This window comes from Salvelinus alpinus, chromosome 1, assembly GCF_045679555.1.
Source record: "Salvelinus alpinus chromosome 1, SLU_Salpinus.1, whole genome shotgun sequence".
NCBI lineage: Eukaryota > Metazoa > Chordata > Actinopteri > Salmoniformes > Salmonidae > Salvelinus > Salvelinus alpinus.
Genome location: NC_092086.1, coordinates 20,099,095 through 20,121,701, shown reverse-complemented (window position 1 = coordinate 20,121,701; position 22,607 = coordinate 20,099,095).

Below are 22,607 nucleotides of genomic sequence, written 5' to 3'. Positions count from 1 at the left end.
TCACTGTATGCTAGTCAGATTTTTTGATGAGGATGCTCCCGGATCCGGGAAGGGTATCAATGAAAGGTTAAATGACTGCAGCAGAAACACTGTTACCTAGTAAACTGACCACTGAGTGTCTTATTGTAATCCTTTACTGTTAAATGACTGCAGCTGAAACACTGTTACCTAGTAAACTGACCACTGAGTGTGTTATTAACCTGTTGAGGACAGAGGGCACTGTTTTCACTTTGGGGGAAAATCGTGCCCAATTTAAACGGCCTCGTACTCAATTCTTGCTCGTACAATATGCATATTATTATTACTATTGGATAGAAAACACTCTCTAGTTTCTAAAACCGTTTGAATTATATCTGTGAGTAAAACAGAACTCCTTTTGCAACAAACTTCCTGACAGGAAGTGGAAAATCTGAAATCGATGCACTGTTCCAGGGCCTGCCTATTAATGTCCTTGATATTTATTAGTATAGATGCACTTCATACTTCTTCCACTAGATGTCGACAGGCAGTGAGAGAAGAAATGGAGTGTGTAACTTGATCTGGGGTCGAATAATAGCTCTCGGCATGACGTGTCACCAGTTTCCTGTTTTCTGGAGAGCGCGAAGGGACCTGGATTTGCCTTCTGATAAGCTGTCGTTATGGACGACTAATATTTCCGGCTTTGATTTTATTTGATACATGTGACAATATCATCGTAAAGTATGTTTTTTCAATATAGTTTTATTAGATTATTGAAATTTATTCGGGACGTTAGGCGTGTTGCGTTGTGTGCCTTTGTTCAGGAAGGAGAGCTTAGCGCCACTTTGCTAGCTTTCCGTGCTAATTGACTGGAGAAGAGGACATTCTAAATCCAAACAACGATTGTTCCCGACAAAGGACCCCTTGTACAACATTCTGATGAAAGATCATCAAAAGTAGGACCCATTTTATGATGCTATTTCATATATCTGTCGAACATGTTGTACTAGTCGTTTGCGCCCAAATTTTGGGTACTCTCTCGCTATACCTAAGCTGGATGTCGTAATGAAGTTATTTTTAGAATTCTAACACTGCGATTGCATTAAGAACTAGTGTATCTATCACAACATGTATTTTCTAGTAACGTTTATGAAGAGTTATTTGGTCAGAATAGTTGGAGTGTCATAAAAATATCCGCACATTCTGGGAAAAAGATGCTACGTTAGCACAATGTATAACCACTGATTTCAGCTCTAAATATGCACATTTTCGAACAAAACATAAGTGTATGTATAACCTGATGTTATAGGACTGTCATCTGATGAAGGTTTATGAAGGTTAGTGAAAATTAATATCTTTTGCTGGTTTATTCCCTATCGCTAACGTGCCTATTGCTATCGCTAACTAACGTGCCTTGATGAATGAATGCGGTAGTGTGGTAGGCTATTGTAGTAAGCTAATATAATGCTATATTGTGTTTTCGCTGTAAAACACTTAAAAAATCGGAAATATTGGCTGGATTCACAAGATGTTTGTCTTTAATTTGCTGTACACCATCGATTTTTCAGAAATGTTTTATGATGAGTATTTAGGTATTTGACGTTGGTGTCTGTAATTACTCTGGCTGCTTCGGTTCTATTTCTGACGGTAGCTGTGATGGTAGCTGCAATGTAAAACTGATTTATACCTCAAATATGCACATTTTTCGAACAAAACATAGATTTATTGTATAACATGTTATAAGACTGTCATCTGATGAAGTTGTTTCTTGGTTAGTTTGGTTGGTTCTTGGTTAGTTAGGTTGGCTTTGTGCATGCTACCTGTGCTGTGAAAAATGTCTGTCCTTTTTTGTATTTGGTGGTGAGCTAACATAAATATATGTGGTGTTTTCGCTGTAAAACATTTAAAAAATCGGACATGTTGACTGGATTCACAAGATGTGTATCTTTCATTTGCTGTATTGGACTTGTTAATGTGTGAAAGTTAAATATTTCTAAAAAATATCTTTTGAATTTCGCGCTCTGCCTTTTCAGTGGAATGTGGGAGGAGTTCCGCTAGCGGAACGCCGGAGCCAGACAGGTTAAAAACCTCTGACTGCAACACTTCTGCTTCTTGACTGAAAGAGGGACAAGCCATTAATCAGATGTGTCAGTTCAAGTGAGTCAGTGATTATTGATTACAATGAGATAAAGGATCATTCAAAGACATTGTCTGAACATCATCATCATCACCAAGTCAACACTGCATCACATGGATATTGCTCAAATGGACCAGACACCAACAGCAGAATATGATGCTATACTATATACTGTTACTTCATAGAGAGGAACTCTAGAAAAACCTGAGATGTTTGAAGAGAGAGTGAAGCTCTGTCTGAATGGATGTTTCAGTTCCTGTCCTCTCAGTAGAGAGAGTGAAGCTCTGTCTGAATGGATGTTTCAGTTCCTGTCCTCTCAGTAGAGAGAGTGAAGCTCTGTCTGAATGGAATGGTTCAGTTCCTGTCCTCTCAGTAGAGAGAGTGAGGTTCTTGTACGGCCGTGTAAACAAATGTAATCACTGTGGTATTCGGACGAGGAACCAAGCTCATAGCTACTGGTGAGTTCCCTTCTAATGTTTTAATCTACAGAATATGTTTTGTTTCTAATGTACTGTTGGTCAGATATATATATTTTTAAATGTTTATTTAATAAAATGTCATTTATATTCACTGATTTAATATTTTGCACCTGCTTTAATCCTGTCTCGTATGTTGTTTGTAAATTACTTATGAAACAGTTTGATGACAGTGTTAATGTCTCTGGTTGGTCTGCTCTGTTCATGTTTTATCATTCATATCTTGTGTTTCTGTTGTCTATATAACTCAATGTAAAGAGATCTTTCATCTCCAGAAATTTTATCCAGCTCAATTCTTAGACAAATATATATATTTTTTAATCCCATTTCCTTGTGAATTATTTGTATTTTACAGTTAAAATGTCCACATTTCGTTCAGCTTTTAGCATTTTAGTCTTCCAGAGCTGTGATGTAATATTATAAATAATGTATTAATAAATTGCTCTGTCTCTCATTTTAAAACCTTAACACCGTATGATTCCTTCTATCAATGTCATTGTGAACATAATGAAGAGCAGTTCTCTATTTAATTGCTCTTAATGCAGGGTGTATTGGTAATGATACCCACATGTACTGAAATATAAACTGTTATCCATTGTGTTTTCTTCTCATCCCATCCGTTGACTACTTTCTACAGATGGAGATCTTGCTACACCTGCTGTGACTCTGTTCCCTCCATCCACTGAAGACCTCAAGTCCAGCAGAGCAACACTGGTGTGTCTGACTAGTAACCTGTCTCAGAAGTCCAAGGGGTTGGCAGATGTCAGATGGATGTCTAACAGTGAATCAGTGACAGAAGATGTTTCTACCAGCCCTGCTGAGCAGCAACCAGACAAAACCTTCAAGATCAGCAGCTATCTGACCATTCAGACTGCAGAGTGGGATAAGGGCGTGGTTGTCGTGTCTTTACTATCATTAAATTGAAGACTTATAGTATTTATCAAAAATTCTCTGTAATTAGTTATTACGCGTTCAACTGATTAATAACGTAACTAATTAACTAGGAAGTTGGGGCACCAAGGAAAAATATTCAGATTACAAAGTTATCATTACCTAAAATAACTTTTCAGATATTTTATCTGATCAATTAGTCTTCGAATTAATTAATTATTTACTTTACCTCACGTTAGTCTCATTCCAAACGTCGTAAATTGTTGGTTATCTGCACGAACCCAGTCTTCACTATGAGTCATCCATACATCAATTGTCTTAAATCATTTATTTATTACTAACTAAGTAATTCACAGAAATGCATAAACAAACAAACAAACAAATTAAATGTGGTTACAACAAATGATAGGAGAATCGGCCCTAGTGGGCTAAACCGGCATGGCGGCTTGTTAGACAAGAGGGGGAGTGGGGGTCGACTAAGAAGTCACTACAAAGTGATAACTATAACAATTGAGATGCTAATCCTTTGCACATGAACGCTCACTCATTCGGGAACAATTGCAATCAATATATATATATTTACGCTTAGTGTGTCGTCTTGATCGCTGGTGAAAAGTTTGTTTCTGTTGGAGAGTTTCGTCCTCTCTCTCCCTCTCTCTGTCGTGGTTATTGTGGATAGTTCAGAGTGACATTCGTTATAGAATGGATGTTTCGGCGGTTGTCGTTCTTCGCGTTCAATGATACCGAATTCCTAGATGTAGACTAGTAATCAATATCAAAGACTTGTTCTTATTCTGTCGGTATCGATAGTCTAAGAGTTTAACCACGTGGTATGGTTAAAAGATTCAGCAATGGTCTGCAACCTTCTTCCACTCCTAATGGAGAAAAACATGGTCTAGTGATAATTTCTCAAAGTTGGGTTTTTATTCAGAATTGCAGAAAGGGGCTGTCCCAGGATGTCTGACCCTAACTGGGCTCAGGGGCGGTCCTCTGATTTAGTTCAAATCAAAAGTGATTAAATTTTTCTTCATTAAACAGTCCAAAATCATATTGCACAATTATACAAACAGTATCATACTCACTCATTCATCTTATACAACAATTAGATGTAAACCTCATATCTGAGGCTATTATATAAACAGCGGTATGGTAATGTAGCCACACAGTCTCCCGTGAGTTTCCCAAGTTGTGACAAACGGACCAGTTCATTGCTGGAATCTTCACCGATCTTTTATACTTTTCCCGGAACATGAAATTTGTTCGTACCTCAAGTTCTGTGAGGTGGAAGAAATCCCTTTGTTCTCTATGAAAGTGTACCCTCTGCTATACTGTGTGTCCATGAGGAGATTCTCAGGAATTTACGACGTCTCTCTGACCACAGCAACCTAGTTGAAGGAGGAAAGGGGAAGGCAGGGAGTGGCAGGGAGAGGGGGATGGGGCTTGCTGTACCCAAACAGGCAATGTCATGACATGGTGTTCACATGTAAAGTGTCGTTGGGGTCAACATTCTCTGAGAAAGAGATCAGAAAGACTAGTTGTAGTCTGTAAATCAATAGTTTCAGACAATCAATACAACTGGTAGTTCGTTATAGCTTCACAGCGAGTGAAGCTGTTATTTTGTTAGAACGTTTTAGTGATGTTTTGATCCTTGCTTTGCTGTTAAATATAGAAGTTAAAATCTTAACATGGATGATATTGGGCTGAAGTCTGAATGCAGCAGTGAATAGTATGACAATAACCAATGTAATGTCAAATAGTTGTTGAGGGTTGTTTCTCATGACAAGTTACTATTGATGCATTCACTGTACCAGCATCATGTTCTCTAAAACATAACATCTGAAATACTGTCATGATGACTAGGTCTCTCTACTATTGTGAAATGAGTTGAATTACTAATGATTAATAGAGGAATAGTTAGAGCTTTGTTGTATTGTAGATATTAAATAAAGAACATTCTAAAGAACAAGTGTTTGTATTTGAGCATGTTGATGAGCATCAGTGTTAGCAGCACTAAATGAGGGTGAATCTGGATAATGACTGTTTAAATTGAACCAAGACAGAGGAGCCCAGAATCCTTACCTGGTTTATTATCATAAGAAGGATTCTGACCAACCAGTGATGACCTAACAGTTGACTGTAGCCTTACATTGAAGAGCCTGTGGTTAATATGATGGAAATGTAGGCAGAATTTTTCACAGCACTGAATGAGGTGGAATCTGGAAACTATTGAACCAAGATAGAGGGTGGAGGGATGTGGAGTGGAACTATGGACACTTAGAGACACAGAGGAGGGAGAGAAAGTTACAGAAGTTAGGCGGAGAGAAAGAGAAGCATCCAGGTATTTCAGACTAAAACACCGGCCTCCATTTTAACTGAGGATGCAGGAATGACAGGTCAATGTTTAGAGAGTTTGAAGCTGTCATTATTACATGGTTTAAACTGTTCTCTAGTATTAATATTAGATGTTGGACTCAGTATCATTTCAGCATGAATTACAACTGTATAAGTCTGGTCTTCACTTAGTCTCCAATTGGCATCAATCCATGACTAAGTAAACACTCAATGAGGTCCTTTATCTACTTCCCCAGAGTCAGATGAAGATCGCACAATGACTGGAAGTCTATGGGAAACGCTAGTTAACATTGACTGACTAAACTAACTAACTTCCTTCAAACTGGACACAGAGAAATACAAATGGTATGAACAAGTCCATCTGACTCTGGGGAAGTATATAAAGGGCCTCATTGCCAAAATTAGAAGGGATGGTAAAGTATCCCCTTAAGTGGAAGTTAGAATTGGTCCAACATATAGAGGGTCATGTCATGCTGTGTTTCATATTCTGCATCAGTGATCAGAACAGAGGCTGCAGTTCTATCAACGTACAGCAGAGGAGGACATACAACCACCAATAATGACTGAGGAAAGATCTACATGTACTTTACAACAGGAACAGCTGTCTGTAGACCACTGGTTTCAGTCCCACCCAAAGACCAGCTGATAGTTTCATGTCTACTATCTCTAGTTATCAGAGTCATTCACCAGGGACGTGTTCTCGCTCTGACACTGAGTTACAGGCAGTGATGTGTTGCTCCCTTTCTCCCCCTTTCTCCCCCAGGACACCTGCTTCCCCTCCTCCCCTTATTTATAGCTTCATGTAAATTAAGAGGTTGTTTTATCTCCTCTCAGAACTGTGTGTGTGGGGGGAGAGGACAAAAACTGAGACTATGTCCCTAATTGCACTCTATTCCCTTTACAGTGCACTACTTATGACAAAGTCTCATTGGGTTCTGGTCAACAGTAGTCCACTATAAAAGGATTAGGGAGACATTTGGGACTAAAATTGAGTACCTCATCATTATGTTGGTCCTGTGTAGAACTAGTATAGGATATTAAACTACAGTTATGGTTTGATGGAGGTAGAATATGAGTCAGTGATGAAGACAGGTCCTCATGTAGAGCAATGAGAGTAGCTGGTGATTGGTTAACTGTAGAGGTCCCTCCCTCTAGTCCTCCCTGTCTGTCTCCTTATAGTTGGGTCCTGCAGCCTCTCCTCTCCTCACACTCCAACCCTGCTCATCTCTCAGCTGGACAGTAAGGGCCGTTCACACCACACACTGACAACATGCTGGGGACACTCTGCACTCTCATCACTGCTCTAACATGTAAGGAATTTACTGTTTGTTCATTCTGAATCTAAAAACAATGCCAATGAAGTTTTACATTCATGTATGATTAATTGTCTTAATAAATGGTGTGTTTAATTCCCACAGATGTCAGTTGCCAGAAAGCAGTGACACAGACACCTTCAGTACTGACTGTCAGTACAAAGGGGACTGCTACTTTTTACTGTGACATTACCAAACATGAAGGCAATTATGTAAGCTGGTATAAACAGGTTCCAGGAGGAGCTCCTCAGTATGTATTAAGGTTTTACCGTACTCATGCCTCTCCTGATGAATATGGATCTGGTTTCTCCTCTGATCGTTTCACATCTAAAGCCACGTCTGATAAGGATTATCAGTTTATAATCAGTAATGTGGAGGAGACAGACTCAGCAGTGTATTACTGTCAGACTCGGAATGACTCTCCTTATGCGCAAGTATCACAGTGATATACACCATGACAAAAACCTCCTCACCAAACACACTCACTTCTGCTTTCAGATGTTCTGAATATAGACACTAACTGAATGTCAAGTCATCCTGAACCAGTGTGTCTGCAGTAGGAGAACATTCCATGCTTGTGTTTTACACAAAACCCTTCACACATTTACTAGAATGTTGTCATTAACAATTACACCTAGTTGTCACAAAGCATGAATGATAAAGTGATATTCCAGAAGGTTCAGTCCTAACAGAAGACTCCATGTATCAGACAACCTCCATGATAGTCAGTCCCCTGGTTTACAGTAGAGACATATTACATCAACAGTCATTTAGTGACGTACTGTTAGTTCAGAACCCCACTATCAGGTCCAGATAATATTATTATAATGTTATTATCTATATTATGACATGCTGATTTTAAGGAAACTTACCAACATAACTCAAATGAAACCAAATACTGCTCTTTTCAGTGTAACCAAAATGATCCCATATGGTTGTTGTTAGTCCAATATAAAATATTGATATTTTTGATTGTTGAATAGTTACAGTAATTTAAATTTATTAAATGTCCATCATACAGAAGTTGATAGGGTGAGATATAGAGGCCCCTCCCTCTGGTCCTCCCTGGTTTGGTGATAGGTTAACTACAGAGGCCCCTCCCAGTGGTCCTCCCTGTCTGTCTCCTTATAGGTGGGTCCTGCAGCCTCTCCTCTCCTCACACTCCAACCCTGCTCATCTCTCAGCTGGACAGGTCGTTCACACCACACACTGACAACATGCTGGGTACACTCTGCACTCTCATCACTGCTCTAACATGTAAGAAGTCTGACTTCCCGGAGGTTTTACTTCCTGGTTTATTGATAATGAGTCTGTATGTTTCTCTTCACTACATGTCATCTTATTATTTCCCAGGTGTCAGTGGTGTGACTGTGGTGACACAGAAGCCAATTGTTGTAACGGTGAGGAAAGGAGAGACGGCCACTCTGGACTGTAACCTGGGGACTGTTGATAATAGAGACGGGCACTCTGGACTGTAACCTGGGGTCTGTTGATAATAGAGACGGCCACTCTGGACTTTAACCTGGGGACTGTTGATAATAGAGACGGGCACTCTGGACTGTAACCTGGGGACTGTTGATAGTAGAGACGGCCACTCTGGACTGTAACCTGGGGACTGTTGATAATAGAGACGGGCACTTTGGACTGTAACCTGGGGACTGTTGATAATAGAGACGGGCTCTCTGGACTGTAACCTGGGGACTGTTGATAATAGAGACGGCCACTCTGGACTGTAACCTGGGGACTGTTGATAATAGAGACGGGCACTCTGGACTGTAACCTGGGGACTGTTGATGATAGAGACGGGCACTCTGGACTGTAACCTGGGGACTGTTGATAATAGAGACGGGCACTCTGGACTGTAACCTGGGGACTGTTGATAATAGAGACGGGCACTCTGGACTGTAACCTGGGGACTGTTGATAATAGAGACGGGCACTCTGGACTGTAACCTGGGGACTGTTGATAATAGAGACGGCCACTCTGGACTGTAACCTGGGGACTATTGATAATAGAGACGGGCACTCTGGACTGTAACCTGGGGACTGTTGATATTAGACACGGCCACTCTGGACTGTAACCTGGGGACTGTTGATGATAGAGACGGCCACTCTGGACTGTAACCTGGGGACTGTTGATAATAGGGACGGGCACTCTGGACTGTAACCTGGGGACTGTTGATAATAGAGACGGCCACTATGGACTGTAACCTGGGGACTATTGATAATAGAGACGGGCACTCTGGACTGTAACCTGGGGACTGTTGATATTAGACACGGCCACTCTGGACTGTAACCTGGGGACTGTTGATAATAGAGACGGCCACTCTGGACTGTAACCTGGGGACTGTTGATAGTAGAGACGGCCACTCTGGACTGTAACCTGGGGACTGTTGATAGTAGAGACGGCCACTCTGGACTGTAACCTGGGGACTGTTGATAATAGAGACGGCCACTCTGGACTGTAACCTGGGGACTGTTGATAATAGAGAAGGCCACTCTGGACTATAACCTGGGGACTGTTGATAATAGAGACGGCCACTCTGGACTGTAACCTGGTGACTGTTGATAATAGAGACGGCCACTCTGGACTGTAACCTGGGGACTGTTGATAATAGAGATGGCCACTATGGACTGTAACCTGGGGACTGTTGATAGTAGAGACGGCCACTATGGACTGTAACCTGGGGACTGTTGATAATAGAGACGGCCACTCTGGACTGTAACCTGGGGACTATTGATAATAGAGACGGCCACTATGGACTGTAACCTGGGGACTGTTGATGATAGAGACGGCCACTATGGACTGTAACCTGGGGACTGTTGATGATAGAGACGGCCACTCTGGACTGTAACCTGGGGACTGTTGATAATAGAGACGGCCACTCTGGACTGTAACCTGGGGACTGTTGATAATAGAGACGGCCACTCTGGACTGTAACCTGGGGACTGTTGATGATAGAGATGGCCACTCTGGACTGTAACCTGGGAACTGTTGATAATAGAGACGGCCACTATGGACTGTAACCTGGGGACTGTTGATGATAGAGATGGCCACTCTGGACTGTAACCTGGTGACTGTTGATGATAGAGATGGCCACTCTGGACTGTAACCTGGGTACTGTTGATAATAGAGACGGCCACTCTGGACTGTAACCTGGGAACTGTTGATAATAGAGTTGGCCACTATGGATGGTAACCTGGGGTCTGTTGATAATAGAGACGGCCACTCTGGACTGTAACCTGGGGACTGTTGATGATAGAGATGGCCACTCTGGACTGTAACCTGGTGACTGTTGATGATAGAGATGGCCACTCTGGACTGTAACCTGGGGACTGTTGATGATAGAGACGGCCACTCTGGACTGTAACCTGGGGACTGTTGATGATAGAGATGGCCACTCTGGACTGTAACCTGGTGACTGTTGATGATAGAGATGGCCACTCTGGACTGTAACCTGGGGACTGTTGATGATAGAGATGGCCACTCTGGACTGTAACCTGGGAACTGTTGATAATAGAGACGGCCACTATGGACTGTAACCTGGGGACTGTTGATAATAGAGACGGCCACTCTGGACTGTAACCTGGGGACTGTTGATAATAGAGACGGGCACTCTGGACTGTAACCTGGGGACTGTTGATAATAGAGACGACCACTCTGGACTGTAACCTGGGGTCTGTTGATAATAGAGACGGCCACTCTGGACTTTAACCTGGGGACTGTTGATAATAGAGACGGGCACTCTGGACTGTAACCTGGGGACTGTTGATAGTAGAGACGGCCACTCTGGACTGTAACCTGGGGACTGTTGATAATAGAGACGGGCACTCTGGACTGTAACCTGGGGACTGTTGATAATAGAGACGGCCACTCTGGACTGTAACCTGGGGACTGTTGATAATAGAGACGGGCACTCTGGACTGTAACCTGGGGACTGTTGATAATAGAGACGGGCACTCTGGACTGTAACCTGGGGACTGTTGATAATAGAGACGGGCACTCTGGACTGTAACCTGGGGACTGTTGATAATAGAGACGGACACTCTGGACTGTAACCTGGGGACTGTTGATAATAGAGACGGGCACTCTGGACTGTAACCTGGGGACTGTTGATAATAGAGACGGCCACTCTGGACTGTAACCTGGGGACTATTGATAATAGAGACGGGCACTCTGGACTGTAACCTGGGGACTGTTGATATTAGACACGGCCACTCTGGACTGTAACCTGGGGACTGTTGATGATAGAGACGGCCACTCTGGACTGTAACCTGGGGACTGTTGATAATAGAGACGGGCACTCTGGACTGTAACCTGGGGACTGTTGATAATAGAGACGGCCACTCTGGACTGTAACCTGGGGACTATTGATAATAGAGACGGGCACTCTGGACTGTAACCTGGGGACTGTTGATATTAGACACGGCCACTCTGGACTGTAACCTGGGGACTGTTGATAATAGAGACGGCCACTCTGGACTGTAACCTGGGGACTGTTGATAGTAGAGACGGCCACTCTGGACTGTAACCTGGGGACTGTTGATAATAGAGACGGCCACTCTGGACTGTAACCTGGGGACTGTTGATAATAGAGAAGGTCACTCTGGACTATAACCTGGGGACTGTTGATAATAGAGACGGCCACTCTGGACTGTAACCTGGTGACTGTTGATAATAGAGACGGCCACTCTGGACTGTAACCTGGGGACTGTTGATAATAGAGATGGCCACTATGGACTGTAACCTGGGGACTGTTGATAGTAGAGACGGCCACTATGGACTGTAACCTGGGGACTGTTGATAATAGAGACGGCCACTCTGGACTGTAACCTGGGGACTGTTGATAATAGAGACGGCCACTATGGACTGTAACCTGGGGACTGTTGATGATAGAGACGGCCACTATGGACTGTAACCTGGGGACTGTTGATGATAGAGACGGCCACTCTGGACTGTAACCTGGGGACTGTTGATAATAGAGACGGCCACTCTGGACTGTAACCTGGGGACTGTTGATAATAGAGACGGCCACTCTGGACTATAACCTGGGGACTGTTGATAATAGAGACGGCCACTCTGGACTGTAACCTGGTGACTGTTGATAATAGAGACGGCCACTCTGGACTGTAACCTGGGGACTGTTGATAATAGAGACGGCCACTCTGGACTGTAACCTGGGGACTGTTGATAATAGAGAAGGTCACTCTGGACTATAACCTGGGGACTGTTGATAATAGAGACGGCCACTCTGGACTGTAACCTGGTGACTGTTGATAATAGAGACGGCCACTCTGGACTGTAACCTGGGGACTGTTGATAATAGAGATGGCCACTATGGACTGTAACCTGGGGACTGTTGATAGTAGAGACGGCCACTATGGACTGTAACCTGGGGACTGTTGATAATAGAGACGGCCACTCTGGACTGTAACCTGGGGACTGTTGATAATAGAGACGGCCACTATGGACTGTAACCTGGGGACTGTTGATGATAGAGACGGCCACTATGGACTGTAACCTGGGGACTGTTGATGATAGAGACGGCCACTCTGGACTGTAACCTGGGGACTGTTGATAATAGAGACGGCCACTCTGGACTGTAACCTGGGGACTGTTGATAATAGAGACGGCCACTCTGGACTGTAACCTGGGGACTGTTGATGATAGAGATGGCCACTCTGGACTGTAACCTGGGAACTGTTGATAATAGAGACGGCCACTATGGACTGTAACCTGGGGACTGTTGATGATAGAGATGGCCACTCTGGACTGTAACCTGGTGACTGTTGATGATAGAGATGGCCACTCTGGACTGTAACCTGGGTACTGTTGATAATAGAGACGGCCACTCTGGACTTTAACCTGGGAACTGTTGATAATAGAGTTGGCCACTATGGATGGTAACCTGGGGTCTGTTGATAATAGAGACGGCCACTCTGGACTGTAACCTGGGGACTGTTGATGATAGAGATGGCCACTCTGGACTGTAACCTGGGGACTGTTGATGATAGAGATGGCCACTCTGGACTGTAACCTGGGGACTGTTGATGATAGAGACGGCCACTCTGGACTGTAACCTGGGGACTGTTGATGATAGAGATGGCCACTCTGGACTGTAACCTGGTGACTGTTGATGATAGAGATGGCCACTCTGGACTGTAACCTGGGGACTGTTGATGATAGAGATGGCCACTCTGGACTGTAACCTGGGAACTGTTGATAATAGAGACGGCCACTATGGACTGTAACCTGGGGACTGTTGATAATAGAGACGGCCACTCTGGACTGTAACCTGGGGACTGTTGATAATAGAGACGGCCTCTCTGGACTGTAACCTGGGGACTGTTGATAGTAGAGACGGCCACTCTGGACTGTAACCTGGGGACTGTTGATAATAGAGACGGCCACTCTGGACTGTAACCTGGGGACTGTTGATAATATTGCTGGTTGGTATAAGCAGGTTCCAGGAGGAGTCCCTCAGTACGTGTTAAGGTGGTACCACACTGGTTGGAGCTCTGTAGAATATGGTTCTGGTTTCTCCTCTCCTAAATTCACATTTAATCATCAGTCTAAATCGGATTATTGTTTGATTATTAACAATGTGGAGGAGACAGACTCAGCAGTGTATTACTGTCAGACTCAAAATGACTTTCCTATCACTGTGATAAACACCATGACAAAAACCTCCTCACCAAATACACTCACTTCTGCTTCATGCGTGGCAGTGGGGTGAACTCTAAGAAACAGCAGTTGGTCAGTGATTATTATAACAATATATACATGTCACAATGGGAGATCTGGAAATGGAAGAACCATTCATTCCTACATGTCAAAAAGATTATAAGAAGACATTGTCTGAAAGGAAACTGATGTTGTTTCTCTTGTTGTGATCATCATCATCATCAGCATCAGCATCACCATCATCATCACCACCACCATCATCATCATCATCATCATCACCATCACCACCACCATCATCATCACCACCACCACCACCATCATCATCATCATCATCATCATCATCATCACCATCATCATCACCACCATCATCACCACCATCATCACCATCATCATCATCATCATCATCATCATCATCCTCAGGTCAATACTGCATCATATGGATAGTGCTTTAACTGATGGATTCAAAAGGACCAGACACCAACAGCAGAATATGATGCTATACTATATACTGTTACTTCATATAGAGGAACTCTAGAAAAACAAGAGATGTTTGTAGTGAGAGTGAAGCTCTGTCTGAATGGGATGTTTCAGTTCCTGTCCTCTCAGTAGAGAGAGTGAAGCTCTGTCTGAATGGGATGTTTCAGTTCCTGTCCTCTCAGTAGAGAGAGTGAAGCTCTGTCTGAATGGGATGTTTCAGTTCCTGTCCTCTCAGTAGAGAGAGTGAAGCTCTGTCTGAATGGGATGTTTCAGTTCCTGTCCTCTCAGTAGAGAGAGTGAAGCTCTGTCTGAATGGGATGTTTCAGTTCCTGTCCTCTCAGTAGAGAGAGTGAAGCTCTGTCTGAATGGGATGTTTCAGTTCCTGTCCTCTCAGTAGAGAGAGTGAAGCTCTGTCTGAATGGGATGTTTCAGTTCCTGTCCTCTCAGTAGAGAGAGTGAAGCTCTGTCTGAATGGGATGTTTCAGTTCCTGTCCTCTCAGTAGAGAGAGTGAAGCTCTGTCTGAATGGGATGTTTCAGTTCCTGTCCTCTCAGTAGAGGGAGTGAAGCTCTGTCTGAATGGGATGTTTCAGTTCCTGTCCTCTCAGTAGAGAGAGTGAAGCTCTGTCTGAATGGGATGTTTCAGTTCCTGTCCTCTCAGTAGAGCGAGTGAAGCTCTGTCTGAATGGGATGTTTCAGTTCCTGTCCTCTCAGTAGAGAGAGTGAAGCTCTGTCTGAATGGGATGTTTCAGTTCCTGTCCTCTCAGTAGAGAGAGTGAAGCTCTGTCTGAATGGGATGTTTCAGTTCCTGTCCTCTCAGTAGAGAGAGTGAAGCTCTGTCTGAATGGGATGTTTCAGTTCCTGTCCTCTCAGTAGAGAGAGTGAAGCTCTGTCTGAATGGGATGTTTCAGTTCCTGTCCTCTCAGTAGAGAGAGTGAAGCTCTGTCTGAATGGGATGTTTCAGTTCCTGTCCTCTCAGTAGAGAGAGTGAAGCTCTGTCTGAATGGGATGTTTCAGTTCCTGTCCTCTCAGTAGAGAGAGTGAAGCTCTGTCTGAATGGGATGTTTCAGTTCCTGTCCTCTCAGTAGAGAGAGTGAAGCTCTGTCTGAATGGGATGTTTCAGTTCCTGTCCTCTCAGTAGAGGGAGTGAAGCTCTGTCTGAATTGGATGTTTCAGTTCCTGTCCTCTCAGTAGAGAGAGTGAAGCTCTGTCTGAATGGGATGTTTCAGTTCCTGTCCTCTCAGTAGAGCGAGTGAAGCTCTGTCTGAATGGGATGTTTCAGTTCCTGTCCTCTCAGTAGAGAGAGTGAAGCTCTGTCTGAATGGGATGTTTCAGTTCCTGTCCTCTCAGTAGAGAGAGTGAAGCTCTGTCTGAATGGGATGTTTCAGTTCCTGTCCTCTCAGTAGAGAGAGTGAAGCTCTGTCTGAATGGGATGTTTCAGTTCCTGTCCTCTCAGTAGAGTGAGTGAAGCTCTGTCTGAATGGGATGTTTCAGTTCCTGTCCTCTCAGTAGAGAGAGTGAAGCTCTGTCTGAATGGGATGTTTCAGTTCCTGTCCTCTCAGTAGAGAGAGTGAGGAGGTTTTTGTACGGCTGTGTATACAAACTGAATCACTGTGGTATTCGGACAAGGAACCAAGCTCTTTGTTTGTAACGGCTTTCTTCCATAGGTGAAGGAGAGGACCAAAGTGCAGCGCGGCTAGTGTTCAACATGTTTAATAAAAGAACAAGTGAAACACTACAAACAACATACAAAATAACAAATGTGCAAAACCGATACAGACCTATCTGGTGCAGAACACAAACACAGAGACAGGTAACAAACACCCACCAAATCCCAACACAAAACAAGCCTCCTATATATGATTCTCAATCAGGGACAACGATTACCATCTGCCTCTGATTGAGAACCATATTAGGCTGGACATAGAAACAGACAAACTAGACACACAACATAGAATTCCCACCCAGCTCACGTCCTGACCAACTAAACACATACAAAACAACAGAAAACAGGTCAGGAACGTGACAGAACCCCCCCCTCAAGGTGCGAACTCCGGGCGCACCCCTAAAACTCAAGGGGAGGGTCTGGGTGGGCATCTGTCCGCGGTGGCGGCTCCGGCGCAGGACGTGTACACCACTCCACCACTGTCTTTGTCCCCCTCCTTAGCGTCCTTTGAGTGGCGACCCTCGCCCACGACCTTGGCCTAAGAATCCTCCCCAAGGCCCCCACATGATTTAGGAGGTAGCTCAGGACAGAGAGGTAGCTCAGGACAGAGAGGTAGCTCAGGACAGAGAGGTAGCTCAGGACAGAGAGGTAGCTCAGGACAGAGGGACAACTCCGGACTAATGGCAGCTCCGGACTGAGTGGCAGCTCCGGACTGAGTGGCAGCTCCGGACTGAGTGGCAGCTCCGGACTGAGTGGCAGCTCCGGACTGAGTGGCAGCTCCGGACTGAGTGGCAGCTCCGGACTGAATGGCAGCTCCGGACTGAGTGGCAGCTCCGGACTGAATGGCAGCTCCGGACTGAATGGCAGCTCCGGACTGAGTGGCAGCTCCGGACTGGGTGACCGCTCATGACTGTAGGGCAGCTCATGACTGTAGGGCAGCTCATGACTGTAGGGCAGCTCATGACTGTAGGGCAGCTCATGACTGTAGGGCAGCTCATGACTGTAGGGCAGCTCATGACTGGAGGGCAGCTCATGACTGTAGGGCAGCTCATGACTGTAGGGCAGCTCATGACTGTAGGGCAGCTCTGGCAGCTCCTGACTGGCTGGCGTCTCTGGCAGCTCCTGACTGGCTGGCGTCTCTGGCAGCTCCTGACTGGCTGGCGTCTCTGGCAGCTCCTGACTGGCTGGCGTCTCTGGCAGCTCCTGACTGACGGACGGCTCTAGCGGCTCCTGACTGACGGACGGCTCTAATGGCTCGGGACAGACGGGCGGCTATAATGGCTCGTGGCAGACGGATGACTCAGATGGCGCTGGGCAGACAGATGGCTCAGATGGCGCTGGGCAGACGGATGGCTCAGATGGCGCTGGGCAGACGGATGGCTCAGACGGCGCTGGGCAGACGGATGGCTCAGACGGCGCTGGGCAGACGGATGGCTCAGACGGCGCTGGGCAGACGGATGGCTCAGACGGCGCTGGGCAGACGGATGGCTCAGACGGCGCTGGGCAGACGGATGGCTCAGACGGCGCTGGGCAGACGGATGGCTCAGACGGCGCTGGGCAGACGGATGACTCTGGCCGGCTGAGACGCACAATAGGCCTGATGCGTGGTGCCGGAACTGGAGGTACCGGGCTGAGGGCACGCACCTCAGGGCGAGTGCGGGGAGGAGGAACAGGGCTCTGGAGATGCACTGGAAGCCTGGTGCGTGGTGTAGGCACTGGTGGTACTGGTCTGGGGCGGGAAGGTGGCGCCGGATATACCGGACCGTGAAGGAGGACACGCGCTCTTGAGCACCGAGCCTCTCCAACCTTACCAGGTTGAATGGTCCCCGTAGCCCTGCCAGTGCGGCGAGGTGGAATAACCCGCACTGGGCTATGCAGGCGAACCGGGGACACCACCTGTAAGGCTGGTGCCATGTACGCCGGCCCGAGGAGACGTACTGGAGGCCAGATACGTTGGGCCGGCTTCATGACATCCGGCTCGATGCCCAACCTAGCCCTCCCAGTGCGGCAAGGTGGAATAGCCCGCACTGGGCTAAGCACGCGTACTGGGGACACCGTGCGCTTTACCGCATAACACGGTGTCTGACCAGTACGACGCCCTCTCACTCCACGGTAAGCCCGGGGAGTTGGCTCAGGTATCCAACCCGGCTTCGCCACACTCCCATTTAGCCTCCCCCCCAAGAAATTTTTGGGTGAGCCTCTCGGGTTTCCAGCCACTCTGCCTTGCAAGCGCCTCATAATGCCGCCTCTCCGCTTTTGATGCCTCCAGCTCCGCTTTGGGACGGCGACACTCCTCTGGCTCTGCCCAGGGTCCTTCTCCGTCCAGAATCTCCTCCCATGTCCATTCCTCCTTGTACTGCTGCTGCTGTTGCTGCTGCCCGTTGCCACGCTGCTTGGTCCGGGTTTGGTGGGTGTTTCTGTAACGGCTTTCTTCCATAGGTGAAGGAGAGGACCAAAGTGCAGCGCGGCTAGTGTTCAACATGTTTAATAAAAGAACAAGTGAAACACTACAAACAACATACAAAATAACAAATGTGCAAAACCGATACAGACCTATCTGGTGCAGAACACAAACACAGAGACAGGTAACAAACACCCACCAAATCCCAACACAAAACAAGCCTCCTATATATGATTCTCAATCAGGGACAACGATTACCATCTGCCTCTGATTGAGAACCATATTAGGCTGGACATAGAAACAGACAAACTAGACACACAACATAGAATTCCCACCCAGCTCACGTCCTGACCAACTAAACACATACAAAACAACAGAAAACAGGTCAGGAACGTGACATTGTTACTGGTGAGTACGCTTTCTTTTAACCTTATATGGTTTTTTAAAATGGGTTTTTGTAATACATAATAGTTAATAAAGTTAAAGTACTTAACATTATATTATTTTTTCATATTTATTTAGTGTAAATAACCTACTTTGTAGACTGATTATCAAGAGTCATGGACACCATGTGACAGCTTCATAGCCTACAGTATATCTGTAGTTGTTGATTTCACATTTAAACTTAAGAAACGTGATGGACTATTTGACCATGTAGGTTACTGCTGTCACTTGACAACACTACTCATTTATAATGTCTCATACAATAATAATATATTTACTCAGAGGTAGATTTGAATGTGAAGTCTACATAAAGTTGTATGAACCTTTAAAATGTTGGTCCCATGTTATATTAAATAATGATAAAACCATGTATATGGTAGTTACACACAATATTGCTACATGCTTCATTACATTGCAGGCTACTACATTACAGTTGGTAACTCCGTTTGCTGGTTGACTAGTAGTAGGATATATGTTTGATTGTATCCCTCATTCAGCACATCTGACTTCTTGATTATGTTTAAACGTAGAGATCTGAACTCATTATCCACTTGCACAGAAATCTGCTTTACCTCTGAAAAGTCACATATGGAGAGTTACTTAGAAAGTTTAAAAATAAGTCCAGCTACAAACAGACATATGAGTAATATGTAACAATAGAATTACATGGTGTTAGTGCCTTTTCATTTATGAGCCCAACATGTTAATTGTTTGTAGCCTTTGAGAAAATGTAATATTTTTTATTCTACAGTATAATCACACAACCCTGTTTCATTCTACTAATTTATCAAATGATTTAGTGTAATATTTATTCTGCTCATTCCATTGGTCCAGACTCTACCCTCCCTCCGCCTGTCTTGACCATCTTCCCTCCGTCCAGCGATGAGTTGAAGTCCAGCAAAGTCACCCTGGTGTGTCTGGCCAGTCAGATGGCCATGGGCTACGCTGATGTCAGCTGGACCGCGGGAGGGAATCGGGTCACCGGCGGCATCGCTACGAGTGGCCCGGTGCCGCAAGCCGACAAGACGTTCCAACTCAGCAGCTGTCTGACCGTTGACACGTCAGAATGGAACCAGGACAAAGTGTTCTCATGTAAAGTCACCGCGGGCTCCAAGTTCGCTGAGAAAGACATCAAGAAGTCTGAATGCAGCACTGAATAGCCTGAGAACCATTGTAATATCCAGTTGATTTTCTACATCACTTTTCAACATATTGTTAATGCATTAGAAGTTTAACCTGCATATATACATTATGTTCCATAAAAGATAAATAGCTAATCACACTGATATCATAGGCTATATGATAAGTAGACTTTTTATATTTGAAATGGGTTGCTTTGCAGATGTATAATAGAGGAATAGTTAGAGCTTTGCTGTATTGTGGATATTCAATAAAGAACATTCTAAAGAACAAGTGTTTGTATTTGAGCATGTTGATGAACATCAGTGTTAGCAGCACTAAATGAGGGGGAGTTTAACTGAACTCAAATAGAGCAGCCTGCTCTCTGACTTTAGTCCAGATCCAGAAATAGTTGATCTAGATATCCAGGATGTAGAGCAGGTTTACTGTAATGTTAATGAATAACCAGAGATGGACCAGAGGTTTAAATTACAACTTCACATTATTGAGAACCTTCATTACTGTGATATGATTGTATTATAAGAACATTCTGAAAGTATATATTTAATAATCTATTTAAAATAGTTAATTTGAAAAGGCAACTTGATTATTTCCTAGGCAATATTTGCTTGTACTTTTCACTGTATGAAGAATTAAAACAACGGTACAGTAACATGATAAATTCAATATATTCATAGTTTATATTCAATAGTGTTATAAACGTACGTCTTACTATAATGTACAAAAACATTTTACTCATGAATATTTTCTCTCCGTACATCTTTGCCAGCAGGGGGAAAAACAAGAGATATAATATTATAATATGCTTCCACCTTGTGGCTCAAACAGTTGTATTTCATTATAGTTGTATTTCATTATAGTTGTAGTTCATTGTAATAATTTCCAGACTAAATCCATCACGCTGTTTCAAATCATTCAGAAATGATAACGTTATGGAAAGTTAGTGTACAATATCTCTGTTGTCAGTACAAAGCTCTGCTCAGTTCTGTGTTGGTCTGGTTCAGAGAGGAGTGTAGTGATGTAGTTGAGACTATATCAGTCTAACTAAGGTTTAGGGACCCTCCTTCCTCTAGTACTAGTGGATGGGTGTAGTAGTAGAGAGACTATATCTGTCTAACTAAGGTTTAGGGACCCTCCTTCCTCTAGTACTAGTGGATGGGTGTAGTAGTAGAGAGACTATATCTGTCTAACTAAGGTTTAGGGACCCTCCTTCCTCTAGTACTAGTGGATGGGTGTAGTAGTAGAGAGACTATATCTGTCTAACTAAGGTTTAGGGACCCTTCTTCCTCTAGTACTAGTGGATGGGTGTAGTAGAGAGAGACTATATCTGTCTAACCAAGGTTTAGGGACCCTCCTTCCTCTAGTACTAGTGGATGGATGTAGTAGAGAGAGACTATATCTGTCTAACTAAGGTTTAGGGACCCTCCTTCCTCTAGTACTAGTGGATGGGTGTAGTAGTAGAGAGACTATATCTGTCTAACTAAGGTTTAGGGACCCTTCTTCCTCTAGTACTAGTGGATGGGTGTAGTAGTAGAGAGACTATATCTGTCTAACCAAGGTTTAGGGACCCTCCTTCCTCTAGTACTAGTGGATGGGTGTAGTAGAGAGAGACTATATCTGTCTAACTAAGGTTTAGGGACCCTCCTTCCTCTAGTACTAGTGGATGGGTGTAGTAGTAGAGAGACTATATCTGTCTAACTAAGGTTTAGGGACCCTCCTTCCTCTAGTACTAGTGGATGGGTGTAGTAGAGAGAGACTATATCTGTCTAACCAAGGTTTAGGGACCCTCCTTCCTCTAGTACTAGTGGATGGGTGTAGTAGAGAGAGACTATATCTGTCTAACTAAGGTTTAGGGACCCTCCTTCCTCTAGTACTAGTGGATGGGTGTAGTAGTAGAGAGACTATATCTGTCTAACTAAGGTTTAGGGACCCTCCTTCCTCTAGTACTAGTGGATGGGTGTAGTAGAGAGAGACTATATCTGTCTAACTAAGGTTTAGGGACCCTTCTTCCTCTGGTCCTCATGAACCCTTGTCCTGTTCCATTTTCTCTCTCTGTGTCCTCATCTGGTTCCTCACATCTGTCCTCGGTGGTGCCCTCACTCAGTCTGGTCTTGTTCACATTGGGGAGAATCCTAACTTGCAGTTCAGTCACATTTTCACTTAGTCTCCCATTGGCATCAATGCATGACTAAGTAAAGATTCACCTGAATTGGAAGTTTGTATTCACCCCACTGTGCATCAGTGATCAGAATAGAGTCTGCAGTTCTATCAACGTACAGCAGAGGAGGACATAGGACCACCAATAATGACTGAGGAAAGATCTACATGTACTTTACAACAGGAACATCTGTCTGTAGCCCACTGGTTTCAGTCCCACCCAAAGACCAGCTGATGGTTTCATGTCTACTATCTCTAGTTATCAGAGTCATTCACCAGGGACGTGTCCTAGATCTGACACTGAGTTACAGGCAGTGATGTGTTGTTCCCCTTCTCCCCCAGAACACACCTGCTTCCCCTCCCCTCCTCCTCTCCTTATTTATAGCTTCATGCAAATGAAGAGGTTATTTTATCTCCTCTCAGAACTGTGTGGGGGGAGGGGGTGGTGGGGGGGTCTGCAGGTGACCAGAGGAGTAGACTGAAACTGAAAATGTGTCCCAAATGGCACTATGT